Source organism: Myotis yumanensis, unplaced genomic scaffold, assembly GCF_028538775.1.
Source record: "Myotis yumanensis isolate MYYU_CA2020_CCGP unplaced genomic scaffold, mMyoYum1.0.hap1 SCAF_8, whole genome shotgun sequence".
Taxonomy (NCBI): domain Eukaryota; kingdom Metazoa; phylum Chordata; class Mammalia; order Chiroptera; family Vespertilionidae; genus Myotis; species Myotis yumanensis.
The window spans coordinates 29455480-29469881 of record NW_027223759.1 but is presented as its reverse complement, the minus strand read 5'-3'; the positions used below and the strand labels follow the sequence as shown (position 1 = coordinate 29469881).

General features: G+C 42.6%; 1 protein-coding gene across 3 annotated transcripts in view; it reads right to left on the bottom strand.

Annotated features, from left to right (window-relative positions):
* Positions 1–14402, bottom strand: part of LOC139015083 (proteinase-activated receptor 1-like) — a 37180-nt gene that overhangs the window by 16827 nt on the left and 5951 nt on the right. Inside the window, exon 1 of one of the 3 annotated variants that reach the window (XM_070422342.1) lies at positions 1691–1774. The exons of 1 other annotated variant lie outside the window; for it this stretch is intronic. The gene's annotated coding sequence lies outside the window, so the exon portion shown is untranslated. Of the gene's footprint in view, positions 1–1690; positions 1775–14402 lie in introns of those variants that run through there. One more of the 3 variants, XM_070422341.1, reaches the window with a different exon arrangement.

The window sequence follows — 14402 nt, the reverse complement described above, 5'->3', positions numbered from 1 at the left end:
AGTCCGCAGGCTGACGCTCTATCCACTGAGCCAAGCCAGCCAGGGCTATAATTTCCTATTTAAAAATACATCATGCTGAAACCGGTTTGGCTCAGTGGATAGAGCGTCGGCCTGCGGACTGAAGGGTCCCAGGTTCGATTCCGGTCAAGGGCATGTATCTGGGTTGCGGGCACATCCCCAGTAGATGTGCAGGAGGTGGCTGATCGATGTTTCTCTCTCATCGATGTTTCTAACTCTCTATCTCTCTCCCTTCCTCTCTGTAAAAAAATCAATAAAATATATTTTAAAAAAAATAAAAAATAAAAATAAAATAAATAAAAAATAAAAATACATCATAACCACCCTTCCTTTTCAAGATGAATACACTTTCACAAAATTATTAATTGTTTCAGAGTAATCTAAGGACAGACATTAAATTACTCATTAAATGCCCTATTGTGGGGCATTTACATTGTTTCTGGGTTTTTCCATATTATATAAACCATTCTGCATCTAGTCACCTAAATATTAGAGAACATACTAATTTCCCTAAGATAGATTCCTAATGTAAAATTACTGAGTCAGATTATGTATTACTTAAAAGGTTTTTGACTCATATTGCCAAAGGCCCTCCCAAAGATTATTTGAAATATATGCCAACCAACAGAGCATGAGAGTGCCCAAAAAACTCCCAGCCCAGAACCCTCAACACATAAAGTTTCAACACAAATAAAGTCTCTGTCTATGTCCTATTGCTGTTTAATTCCTATTAAAAAAAATGTATAGAGTGCTGTAGTGTTTAATTTTCATATATTTATTTGCTTATTGTGTGTTTCCTCTTCTGAATTTCCACTGACAATCTTTTCCCATTTTAAATTGAAGCACTTGCTTATTTTTATATCTCAAAAGTAAAATATAGGTATAAGTAGGTTTTAACTAAAGAGAAATCTTTTTTAAAAAGTTACTATATGACCTAGCAATTTCATTCTAAGATATATGCCCAAGAGAATGAAAACATATATCCACACAAAAACTTGTACACAAATATTCACAGCTGCAATATGCATAATAGCCCAAAAGTGGAAATCATCCCAATGTTTGGTGACTGGATAAACAAATCTCGCTATAGTCATACCAAGATTACTACTTAGTAATAAAAATGAATGGTTACGCTATATTAATACCCACTGTTGTGCATAATATGGGTAAATCTCAAAAGTATTATGCCAAGTGAAAGAAACCAGACATGAAATATGCCAAGTGAGTAATTTCATTTACATGATATTCTGGAAAGGCAAAACTGTAGAGACAGAAATCAGACCAGTGGTTGCCAAGAGTTAGGCATGGGGAAGAGAAAGGCACAGAGAGATGGAAGGGAACTTCTTGTTTTGATGGAATTGTTCTATGTCTTGGTTGTAGTGATGACTGTACAACTATAAACATTTGTTAAAACTCAGAGAACTATATGCTTCAAAGGGTTATTTTTTCAGTATATAAATTATACCTCAATAAATCTAATTTTTTAAAAAATCAAATACATTATTATTGAAACTTATTTTTGTAATTTGGGGAGATTCCCACAAAAGAAGAAAAGCAGAGAACATTTACTTCCTCAAAACTTACATTCACCATTTTCTAAAACACAATTAAGTACCTATGCACATTCACACATCACCAGCTTAGTAAAAATTTTTAGCAACAGGTTACTTACTTTTTGAGAAAGAAATTAGCTTTGCTAACGTCGTCTGTCTCTCCCTGTTCCTGCAACCTGGTCACAATTGTTTTAAGGCTGGTAAGCTGGCTGCTAGTGAAGAGGGTGTTTTACGTGTTTCACTTCCTCTCAGAGGAGGTTAGCATTGAGCAATTATGGATAAAATCATATTATGGATAAGATCAAATTAGATCCAGTCTGCTCCTCTGAGAAGTATGGCAGGTGGAATCTATGCTCTGCCCACACTCCCTCTGATCTCTCCATTTATCCTAGTTGCATGCCTTTCCTCCAAGCTGCCAGCATCTGCTATTCTTTGTTGGAGGATGGTCCTCAGGCTCCCAAAACCCACCTGCCTGCTGTACTTGGTAAACCAGATGATCCTGGGCTGTGACTCACAGGTACAGGAGTCTCAATAGCACCTTTGCACCTGTCAAAGACAACGCCAATATGTATTTTACACCAGTGCTTCTCACACTTTTGTGCTCATTGGCTGGGGATTGAGTTCAAATGCAGATTCTGCTGCAGGAGGTCTGAGTCTCCAGTTCTAATAAGCTCCGAGGTGAGGCCAATGCTGCCATCTACAGATCCCACCTTAAGCAGCAGGGGCCTCTTTTCAGGGCTCCAGGCAGGATCTAGCCAAACACAACAACAAGAGTGTGTCTACACTTTGTAGTCTACTAGAGCAAGGGTAAATACCCCAGGGACAAAATGTGGCTAAGATAAAATGGCCAAAATGGGGTTCCATAGGCAGACTGCAGAAGTTCCAAAAGCAGCCCAGATTTAGGAACTCAGGTGGGCATTCCCGTGATGTACAGGTATTTGTGGGCTGAAAAGCATTAAAAAATCCCTGCCCCACAACTACTGAGAGGCAACGATCTGAAACCTGCCTTTGAGCTGCAGGGAAGGGGCAGTGGGTGAGGAAAGTTGGGGCCGTGAATACACAGTGATGTTGTGAAGGATGCTCTGTGCCTTACAGCGGGAGAGCTGAAGTGGATTTTAGACCATTTCAAAAAGAGGGAAAGAATTCTGGTGGCAACTAGTAATGGATGATTGTTGGCAGGAGGACTGGTGTGTATTTAGATTCTGTCAAGAGACTGTTTATCTTAGACCACGTCACAGAGCACATAAGAGCCATTCATCAATTCCGTCCATATGACAGCTCCAGGAAGCAATTACCTGATATAGTGTCAAGATTATCAAACCCGAGGAGAAACCAAGATGGCGGCATAGGTAAACACCTGAAATTGCTGCCTCGCACAACCACTTCAAAAATACAACTAAAAGACAAAACGAACATCATCCAGAACCATAGGAAGTCTGGCTGAGTGGAAATTCTACAACTAGAAGAAAAGAGAAAAACACACTGAGACTGAGGAGGTGCGGAAGTAAAGTGCAGAGGTATGGAGGAGCATGCGGAAAGGGCTGGCAACGGAGGATGCCAGTGTCTTTTTCAATCGGAAGGGAGTCTCAATCTCCCTATGGTTCTGAACTCCAGTTCCGGGCGAGTCTCTGGACACCCAGACTCATACAGGGAAAAACTGGACTGTCTGGCAGCATGTGGAACTCAAGGGCGGCTTTCTCTCAGAGGTGCTTGCAGCGATTACCTCGGGACATTGAGACCTGGGGCTTCTCCGGGCAGGGCTGAGGACCAGCCATAGCTGTTTGCTCCGCCCTGTTGATTCCCTGAGACCCCGCCCCACCCAAGCTGTGCGCAGAGGCTTTTGCATATGAATGGGCTGACCTTTGAGACCTAAAATTACCTATCAAACTGCAGCTGGGTCAGAGAGACCCAGAACATCAAAAAGAAGACTCAAGGCCCACAGCAGCTTCATTGCTTCACAGTTGGGCCTCATCTGGGCACCTCTAAAACCCAAACAAGGAAGAGGAATCTGCAAATCTCTCTGTACCTCCTGCTGGGTAGCCTCAGACAGAAGCTAAATTAGCACCTCCTTAGAGATCCAAGAGCCCGTGTACCCAGTGGTCAGATTGGGACCATCCAGATTACAACTCCTCAGATCCATAAGGGACACACTCAGGGGGCAGACTCAGTGAGCACCAAAGCCCCCACTGAAGCAAGTCTTGCCCCATAAGGGTGTCTTCAGCACAGAAGTTCTCCCACTGTAGACACAGCTGATTCTCACAGACAATTGGCCTGGAGGTCAGTTCCTCCCAGTGATACCAACAACAATCAAGGCTTAACTACAACAAGACTGTGCACACAGCCCACAAAGGGCTGCACCAAGAGTGTCCACCTCAGGTAATTGGGGAGGCTGAGCCACTGGGCCCTATAGGACACCTAGCACACAAAGCCACTCTATCAACACAGGGAAGCAGCCAAAATGCAGAGACAAAGAAACAGATCACAAATGACAGAAATGGAGGAAAGCAAAATACTGGATATAGAGTTCAAAACCACGGTTATAAGGTTTTTCAAGAATTTTCTAGAAACCGCCAATAAATTTAGTGAGACCCTCGAGGATATGAAAAAGGACCAACTAGAAATTAAGCATACACTGACTGAAATAAAGAATAATATACAGAGATCCAACAGCAGACTAGAGGATCCCAAGAATCAAGTCAAAGATTTGAAATATGAAGAAGCAAAAAACACCCAACTGGAAAAGCAAAATGAAAAAAAGAATACAAAAATACGAAGATAGTGTAAGGAGCCTCTGGGACAGCTTCAAGCATACCAACATTAGAATTATAGGGGTGCCAGAAGAAGAGAGAGAGAAAGATATTGAAAACCTATTTGAAGAAATAATGGCAGAAAACTTCCCCTACCTGGTGAAAGAAATAGACTTCCAAGTCCAGGAAGCACATAGAACCCCAAACAAAAGGAATCCAAAGAGGACCACACTAAGACACATCATAATTAAAATGCCGAGAGCAAAAGACAAAGAGAGAATCCTAAAAGCAGCAAGAGAAAGAAAGTCAGTTACCTACAAGGGAGTACCCATACGACTGTCAGCTGATTTCTCAACAGAAACTTTGCAGGCCAGAAGGGGATGGCAAGAAATATTCAAAGTGATGAATAGCAAGAACCTACAACCAAGATTACTTTATCCAGCAAAGCTATCATTCAGAATTGAAGGTCAGATAAAGAGCTTCACAGATAAGGAAAAGCTAAAGGAGTTCATCACCACCAAACCAGTATTATATGAAATGCTGAAAGGTATCCTTTAAGAAGAGGAAGAAGAAGAAAAAGGTAAAGATACAAATTATGAACAACAAATACACATCTATCAACAAGTGAATCTAAAAATCAAGTGAATAAATAATCTGATGAACAGTATGAACTGGTGATTATAATAGAATCAGGGACATAGAAAGGGAATGGACTGACTATTCTTGGCGGGGAAAGGGTTGTGGGGGTGAGTGAAGAGATTGGACAATAATCGTGCACCTATGGATGAGGACAGTGGGTGGGGAGTGAGGGCACAGGGTCGGGTGGGAACTGGGTGGAGGGGAGTTATGGGGGGAAAAAAGAGGAACCAATGTAATAATCTGAACAATAAAGATTTAATTAAAGAAAAAAAAAAGTTCCTCCCTCAACTCTCATTCATGATGGTGGGAATGTAGACTGGTACAACCACTATGGAAAACAATGATTCCTCAAAAATTAAGAATAGAGCTACCATATGACCTACCAATCCCTCTCTTGGGTATATACCTAAAAAACTCGAAATCGTGTATTCACAAAGATATATGCACCCCTGTATTCATTGCAGCATTATTCACGGTGGCCAAGACACGGAAACAACCAAAGTGTCCTGCGATAGAGGACTGGATAAAGATGTGGTACATATACACAATGAAATAGTACTCAGCCATAAGAAAGGATGAAATAGTGCCATGTTGCAACAACATGAAGGGACCTTGAGAACATTATGCTAAGTGAAATAAGTTAGTCAGAAAAAGCTAAGAACCATATGATTTCACTCTTATGTGGGATATAAAACTGAAACTCATGAACACAAACAGCAGTGTGGTGGTTGCTAGAGGGAAAGGGATCAGGGAGAAGGGGGTCCTAATATAAGGTGACAAGAGAAGATTTTTTTAAAAATATATTTTATTGATTTTTTTACAGAGAGGAAGGGAGGGGGATAGAGAGCTAGAAACATCGATGAGAGAGAAACATTGATCAGCTTCCCCCTGCACATCCCCCAGTGAGGATGTGCCCGCAACCAAGGTACATGCCCTTGACCGGAATCAAACCCAGCACCCTTGAGTCTGCAGGCTGACACTCTATCCACTGAGCCAAACCGGCCAGGGCGACAAGAGAAGATTTGACTTTGGGTAGTGGGCACACAGTGCAATATACAGATCTTGTAACATAGAAACTCACACCTGAAACCTATATGTTCATGTTGACCAATGTCATTCCAAACAATTTAACAAATAAATATTCTTTAAAAGGAAAAAATAATAAAGCTTCTCCCTCATGGGTCATATTCTGGATGTGGCACGGCTCCTGAAGAAGCATGGAATGGCATTCCAGGAAAATACCAGTGGTAAGTTGCATTTATCAAAGATGGCTTCAACAATACTTCCATCCCACCTGCTCTTCTACACGTGATTTTGTCACTCCTGCCCTTGAAAGGTGGACTACAGTCCTGGCTGCTGTGGCTCAGTTGGTTTGCTGGTTTGATTCTCGATCAGGACACATGCCTGGGTTGCAGATTGATCTGCTTTACTGGTATCTCTCCCTCTTCCATCCTCTCTCTCTCTAAAAATCAATTAAAAATTAAAAAAAAAAAAAAGAAGAAGAAGAAAGAAAGATGGACTACATGCCCACCCAATCCTGGTGGGCTTATGACCTCTGCAATCAATAGAGAACATCTCCACCGTGTTCTGGAACACTAGAACTTGGAACTCCAAGCTGCCATGTGAGTCCAATTAAGCTGAGGCTGCCAAACTGGAGAGGCCAGTGGAGGTGCCAGCTGAGAGCCCGGCTGTCAGGCAATATCAGTAGTCGGCCATGTGACTGTGCCATCTAGCATGTCCAGCCTGGCTGACATCTGACTGTCCCTATGAGAAGCGTCAAACCAGAACTGCCCACCTGAGCCCTTCCCGAGTTCCCGGCCCACTAAATTACAAGCAAAATTAAATGATTATTTTAAGCCACTAAGTTTGGGGGTGATTTGCGATGCAGCAATAGTAAAAGGAATAGTATGTGAGTGAAAACCTGAAATTACAAAATCCCAGACACTTTTTTTCCCTTGCATAATTATTTCTCTTTTATTTCACACTCTCCATATATGTGGATCACAGCCATGATGGGACCCCTTCAAAGGGCTGGAAAGGGAATGTTGGTTTGTGGTTGCTTCCACTTCCAAAGGTTGGTATGATTCAGTCCCAAAATTTTCAAGAGTGGACTTTCCAAGTGGGTAGAAAAAAGGCAAATAGCTATGTCATATGGTTTGAAAACTTCTAAAGTTGCTTTCTTTTTCACCAACTCTCTTTTCTGTAAAAGTGTTTGTACTTCTACCATTAGAAATGATGAGCTCTTTGGAATTATCTGCCTTGTTAGTCTTCCAAGAAAGTGACAGCAAAAAGAAAACCAAGAGAGCTAATGTGGCTTAAAAAGGAACCTTCTGCCCAGCCAGTGTGGCTCAGTGGTTGAGCATCGACCTATGAGCCAGGAGGTCATGGTTCAATTCCTGGTCAGGGCACATGCCTGGGTTGCTGACTTGATCCCCAGTGTGAGGTGTGCAGGAGGTAGTAGATCTATGATTCTCATCATTTATGTTCCTATCTTTCTCTGTCTCTCCCTTCCTCTCTGAAAATCAATAAAAATATGTGTATTTTAAAAAAGAATCTTCTTGAAACAAAGAACTAGTGAGTTAGAAAGTGAGCATTAAGAAGTAGCTCCCTATCACAGCTGCTGTTCAAAAATTGGTCACATGCTTTGTATGCATTATATGCATAATCCATGGACACAGACAATAAGGTGGTGAAGGCCTGGGGCTGGGGGTGGGGACAGGCTGGAGGGGGTCAATGGGGGGGGAGGGAACATATGTAATACTTTCAACAATAAAAATTGTAAAATAAATCAAAATTGGTCACATGTAGGGGAGGTGAACAGGGTTTGGTTGGTTGAAGTTTGTCAAACTGTATGAAAAGGAGTAAATAAATAGTAAATATTTTTGGCTTTATGGCCACATGCTCTCTGTCACAACTGCTCAATTCTGCCATTGTTGCTACTTTATAGCACAAAAACACTTATAAATAAGTGGGTGTTGTATTTCAACAAAACTTGATTTCCCAAAAATGGGGGTCAAGCTGGATTTGGCCCAGTTTGATGACCTCTGGCTTAGATAATCTCCAGCATTTTTTTCAACCCTCAGATTCTTTGATAAATTAACCTTCAAAATGCCTACACTTCCAAAAGTGGTTTTTTAACAGTTTGAACTTGAGCCTGGAATTAGTTTTATATCCAGGTCCATGAGAATGGGTACCGGTAGGCCCAGGGATGGTCATGGAGAGGTTAGTGTACAGAGGAGGGGCAAGGGCTGCTGCAAACTCTGGACCTCCTTGACCTTCAGCATGTAGGTGACCTGAAGTCAGAGGGGGTCCCTATATGGCCAGCTTCTATTAGAGCCCATCTCTCTACTGGCCCACCCCCATCAACAGATGGAGAGCCAGAACCCAGAGAGTTCTACTTGTTTCAAATTCCATGTATTAAAATGAACAACATTAAAACATGTTCATAGCAAGAGCAGAGGAAAGGCCAATTTTCTCATCTCCATAATGAGGCAAGTTGAAACCTGATGTCTGCCAGTCCCTAGAGTAAGGGCCCCTGTTCAACAAGGAGCACCAGCTCTCTAAGAGTAAAACAAGTTTTCAAAGGGCTAATAGCAAGGAAAAACATTGAAAGAACTTCAATGGTGTATTTTTTTCCCCCTTTGACTCTTTTTTCATTCTTTCCACCTATTACCTTCATTTTATGACATTCTGAACTGAGTACATTTTGTAGAGCTCATCCAAGGAGAGCTGGGCACTTTAGGGAAAACAGAGTTCAGGGCAGGAGGGAGCCATAACTGAGTCATGCTGGCCCATTTCTACTGTCATGTCAGGCACCACCATCCTATAGACTCTGCCTCACAGCCACCTTCCCTCCCCCTGACACACAAACACACACACACAGAGAGAGAGAGAGAGAGAGAGAGAGAGAGAGAGAGAGAGAGAAAGCCTCAGTCATCACTAGACCCTGAGAAATCAGTCTCACTGGCCTCTCTTGGGGGTTAAGTCCTTTGATGATTTTATGCTTCCACTGCAGTGGCTCTGGATCTCCAGACCTCCAGGGGGGAAAACTTCATGACACCTGCTTCCCAGCTTCCTACTAAGTGGCTCTGCTGGACCAGAGCCCCACCAGATCCCCGGACAGTGGAGGGAAGACCTTGTCTGGGCTTTCACAGTATCATTTTTTGTGTTCCCTCTTCCTGTTTCTCTTCACTGTGGGGAAACAAGAGAATGACACATGCAAGCACCTGGGCTTTTGTGGGATGCAGTGAGTCCTTGAGAGGGCACATGGGCCTCTCCTGTGTTCTGTCTGGCCCAGCATGTAGACCTCATCAGGATGTTTACACATAGCAGACACTCAGAAAGTGTGAATTGGTAGCAAATGGTTTAACTCAGTAATTTTAAATGTCTAAATACATAATATAGAATAATAGCCAGTTCTTGAAGCATTCTTAAGTGTCCCGGGAGTGATATTCAAAATATGCCATATCTGGTAAGACAGTTACCCACCAGTTACCCAGACTTGGCAAGGACTGAGAGTTTGTAGTGGAGCCAGGAAGCAGCTGTTTTCCTATTTACCAACCATGATAGAAATGTGTCAACATGTTGATACTCTGCATGGTCATTCTGTAAATACCCGATGAACCTTAGCCTTGCTGTCCTCAAAATGGACTGGGAAAGAGTTTTGGACAAATCACATGGACTAAGCTTGTCTCTGTGACTCCTTTATCTCACCCCTGCTCCCTGCACCCTCACCCTGGCCTAGGCCTCCTTCACCTGTGGGTGTCTGTTCAGGCATCATTCCCTGTGATGCCTCCGTTCCACTAAGAGACAGCTCATGCTTTTAATACCTTCATCCAATAACAAAATGCTTCTCCTATAATAAAATCCTCGGAAGGTGATTTTTACTTTATTTTATTTTATTTTTTATTTTTTAAAAATATATTTTATTGATTTTTTACAGAGAGGAAGGGAGAAAGATAGAGAGTTAGAAACATCAATGAGAGAGAAACATCGATCAGCCGCCTCCTGCATATCTCCTACTGGGGATGTGCTCACAACCAAGGTACATGCCCTTGACCAGAATCGAATCTGGGACCTTTCAGTCCGCAGGCCGACGCTCTATCCACTGAGCCAAACTGGTTTTGGCAAGGAAGGTGATTTTTAAGGGAGAAAAGTTTTTAATGTTTTTATTGATTTTTACGGAGAGAGGAAGGGAGAGGGAGAAGAAGAGAGAAACATCAATGTGAGAGCAAAACATCTCACAGTGAGCTGGGATGTGAGACTAGGTCAGAATTAAATGTCTGAATTTGAGGACCACCTCATCAAAACTCATACTTGACCTGAAATCACAGCACATGAAATGAAGGAGGAGGGGAAGCACAGAAAAAGTCCTGTCTCAAAATATCCTTCTCTCACCTACCTTCTGTCAGATACCTAAAATCCACTGAATCATAAGATAAGATTACAGAATCAATTAAAATAAACACAGCCCTTGGGAAAATGTCATAACTCATTGTTCATTCATCTATTCATCTTTGCAAAATGTTTTTGACCCTTGAAAATAGGCAAGACGTCTGTAACTTGTGTCATTTAAGTGTGATCAAAATATATCTCAAAGCCTCCAAGTCCCATCTTGTTGTGTTTTCACTTATCATTTCTCTGCTTTCATCACTATCTGAAGTTAGGTCATCTGTTTACTGGTCTACTTGTACCCTGTCTCCCCTCCCCCAACAAGGGCATAAAAGAAGCTGCAAAACTATTATCTTCTGATGTATTTGAGATATTGCTCCCTGGCAATTGTCTTCAGTTTGGTTCAAATAAATTCTTATTAAAATTCTCTATAGGTTTGGATGTTCTTACGTCTTATGTCGACAGATTAGTTCAAGGGTTATCAAGAACATCTCTGCTGAGTGACAGAATAGAGTCAAGGTGTCCTTGAAGTATAGAAAGGAGAGAAGGGCATCACAGGCAAAGGGAATTATATGACAAAAGGCACACAGGTAGAAAACTGTAAGGCCCTATGCAGAGACTGGGGTGATTAAGGGAAGGAGGATTCGGTCTGGCTGGAGCCCAGGACATGCAGAGTCCCAAGGACTATATGTTGGGGGTTGAGGTTGGGAGAGGAGGAGATGGGGTGTGGGTGCTTCAAGTGGAAGACCTGAGTCCACAGGGGTGTAACATGATCTGAGACTTACTTCTGAAATGAATTATGGCAATGAAGACACTGAGGACTCAGGAGGTGGCAGTTTGGCCAGAGGATGAGGAATATAATTTCCAATAGTCTAAGGTAAATGGTGTAAGAGAGCCAGTTGGACACGATTAGAGGACAAATTGACTTCAGTGACTTAATGAGCGAGACACTGCCTAGAAAGGAACAACAGGGAGGGAAAGGTGGGCCACAGAATTCAGAGTGAGTTGCCCTCCAACGACTCTTAATTTCCTTGACAACTTTGCTCTACACTTTCTCTGTTCATACATGTCATTTGAATTCTGAACCTCAGGGGGTCATACTGAGACTTTCTTTTGCTTACCCTGTTCAAGAAAGGTCTCCCTGCAAATCTCATCCTCCTTGTGCTTCTCACTGCTGCTGATTAAAATGCTCAGAGGCAAACTTCAAGATAGGCACACCCTTTTAATCCCCAACGTGGAGCTTTTCTGGAAAAAGAAGAGGGTGAGCCTTGGTTCTGGACTGAACACGTGAAAAGATGTTTTCCCACAGCAATTATTTTGTTGTTGGCAAATAGAGAAGGTCTGATTTCCAGAGACAGAGTAGAGAGGACAAGAGCGGCAAACCAGAAGATGTTCTCCCAGGTCCCTGGGATCAGAGAGGGACCTTCTCACATACCCAACAGCAAGGAGTGTGACTCTTTCAAGCGTGCCCTGTTGATTACTGAAGGCCACTCTGGGCCTGGGGCCACTGAAAATCAATCACACATGAGAGCCATGGACACCATCATAATACAAGGCACATGGGCCATATGTGATTCAGGATCCTCACACTTGCAAGGGATGAATCTCAATTCAAACTGGCTCAAGAGCACATTTTGGTTCATGTAATAGAAAAGCATGGGAAGATTCTGGGAAGAATGGCTGGGCTCAATGGCTTAAATGAAGGCATCATTTCCTAGCTTTTCCAACTCTTGGCTCTCTTCTATTTGTGCTAACTTTAACCTTAGATAGTGCACCCCCTGTGCTCCATGAGATAGCAAGAAATGCCCTCCCCCCCTCCCCCCCCCGCCCCGTGACAGTCTCAGGCTTGGGTCCTACCAGCTTTGCAAGTCCAGCAGAGAATGCCTCTTTCCCAACAGGTACAGCCAAAGAGCTGGGACGGGGGTGACTAGCATGGTTTAGGTCATGAGTTCATTCCTACACCAGTTTCTACAGAGCATGCCCTGCATAGCATGGGCATGAATCCTGTAAAACATCTCATTTCTCATCAGAGATAGCTCAGTGCCAGGCTCACCGTCAGCACACTGATAATTCTTAGCCAGCAGACACCAGTGATGGGCCAGGTGAGTGGTACCACCTGCCAGCTACTACTGTTGTATGACCTACTTAATTCATGATTGGACCATCCCTCAATTCCACTGCTGTAACCAACTTCTTAGAATGCAATTAACTTAGTGTGCATATATTTGGACTTTCTTCCTATAGTCCTTTGTTGGAAAGCTGACTAGAAACTCATGGGCAAGGAAGAATGTGCCAAAGGGCAAGTTTTGCTGGTTATGATTGGGTAGAGAGGCAACTTTTTCATTGGGCATCCTTAAAACATCATTATTGGCAAATTACTCTTTTTAGACCTAGTCGATTTCTTCAAGAAAGGATCTTCCAGTCTCCTGTTTGAGAACTATAAGCCAGATTGATGGTGTCTGGACAGGTGAAAAGTGCTGGGGGGGGGGTCTCTGTCCAATGAGCAGACTTCACTCAGTCTTCCAGCTCAAGGTCTGATCCGTAGCCACACCTTGTGTCCTGCCTGATAGCTGAGTGTGAACACTTTGTAGTTCAATTTCTCCAGAAAACAAATCCCCTGTGGGGTGGGGGTGGGCAGTTGCTTGGCACATTGTTCTGATGCAGTTGGACTGGAGTATGGTTTGACCATCTGGAATTTTGAAAACTCCCCAGGTGATTCTAACGTTCAGCCAAGGCTGAGCATTAACACGACCTAAAAGTAACAAGTGCCAGACAAATGTCAGTTGTTTGCATAGCATCTGCCTGAACAATTATTTACTGATAATTTTCTTACATGAACTCAGCATTTCACTTAAGTGTTATTTTAAAAGTAAGTGTCCTATAATAAGTAGAAATGAAAAGCAACTCCATCATTTGTCAAGACCAACCTAAATGTACAAAAGAACACAGCAACCCTCCCCTCACTCCTCTCAGCCTACAGAACTTTATAACACTTGCTTCCTCTTTCTCCTCCTCCTTCTCCTCTTTTTCTTCTACTTCCGATTTTACAGAAGATGACATTGAAATCAGAAATGCTTAGTGACCTCATTAAGAGGTGAAATAAGTGGTGAAACTTCATATTTGAATCCAGGCCACGAAGCTCCAGGGTGCATGTTTTCAACCACTAATGTATGCTGCCTCTCAAACAGACTCTGGTGTAAGGCAATTTTTTCTCCCAAGTGGAATGGATTTGGATGACACCATTACTGCTACTTTAGAAACAAGTTCCCTCATTACATGCCAAGTATGGTGCTTCCTATGCATTATCTTAGTTAATTCTCACAATAAACCTTTGATGAGAACTGTCATCAGACCCACGCTAGGGCTCATGCCCAGGTCACATAGATACAGAGGGAAGAAGCTGGGCTTCCAGCTCAAATATGACTGCCCTCACAACCTGAACACCTAAGCACTGTGTGTTCTCGGCCTCTGTCATAGAGGCTCTGCGGCTTCACAACCAGGAAGAGAAGAGGCCAGCTCCTTGATTTTCATAATCACTGTTTACACAATCCTAATAGTTTCCTAATGCTGGCCTCAACCTTCACAATACATTGAAATAATCTGATCTTCTCTTACAAAGGAGCTAGGGTAGACCCAGACAGAAAACTGGCCTGGTGAACAATGTTACAAAAACAGCCTGGCGCTGGAAGATTTGCTATCAAGGTGAAGAGAAAAATTAGGGACCTGAGTCACAAGGCCAAGTCAACAGGAGTGAGGTAGCAAACAGAATGGAGGAAGTCCAAAGTCAAGGGCAAGACAGAGCAGAGGTTCAAGAATACTGTTATAACAGGGCTGAAGAACTACAGCTCATTCTGATTGAGCTCTGGCTAATAGGTTTCCTATGCTTGTCTTAAAGGTACAGGGTAGAAGTATACAAAATCCATCAAAAATGATCATAGAAAAGAGAACTGTCTTCCTCCTGTGTAAAGTAAAAGAAACTGTCTACTAAGTCTCCCTTAAACTATACATCATCTCACAATACCCTGTATTAATTTTACCAGATATAACCTGTCCC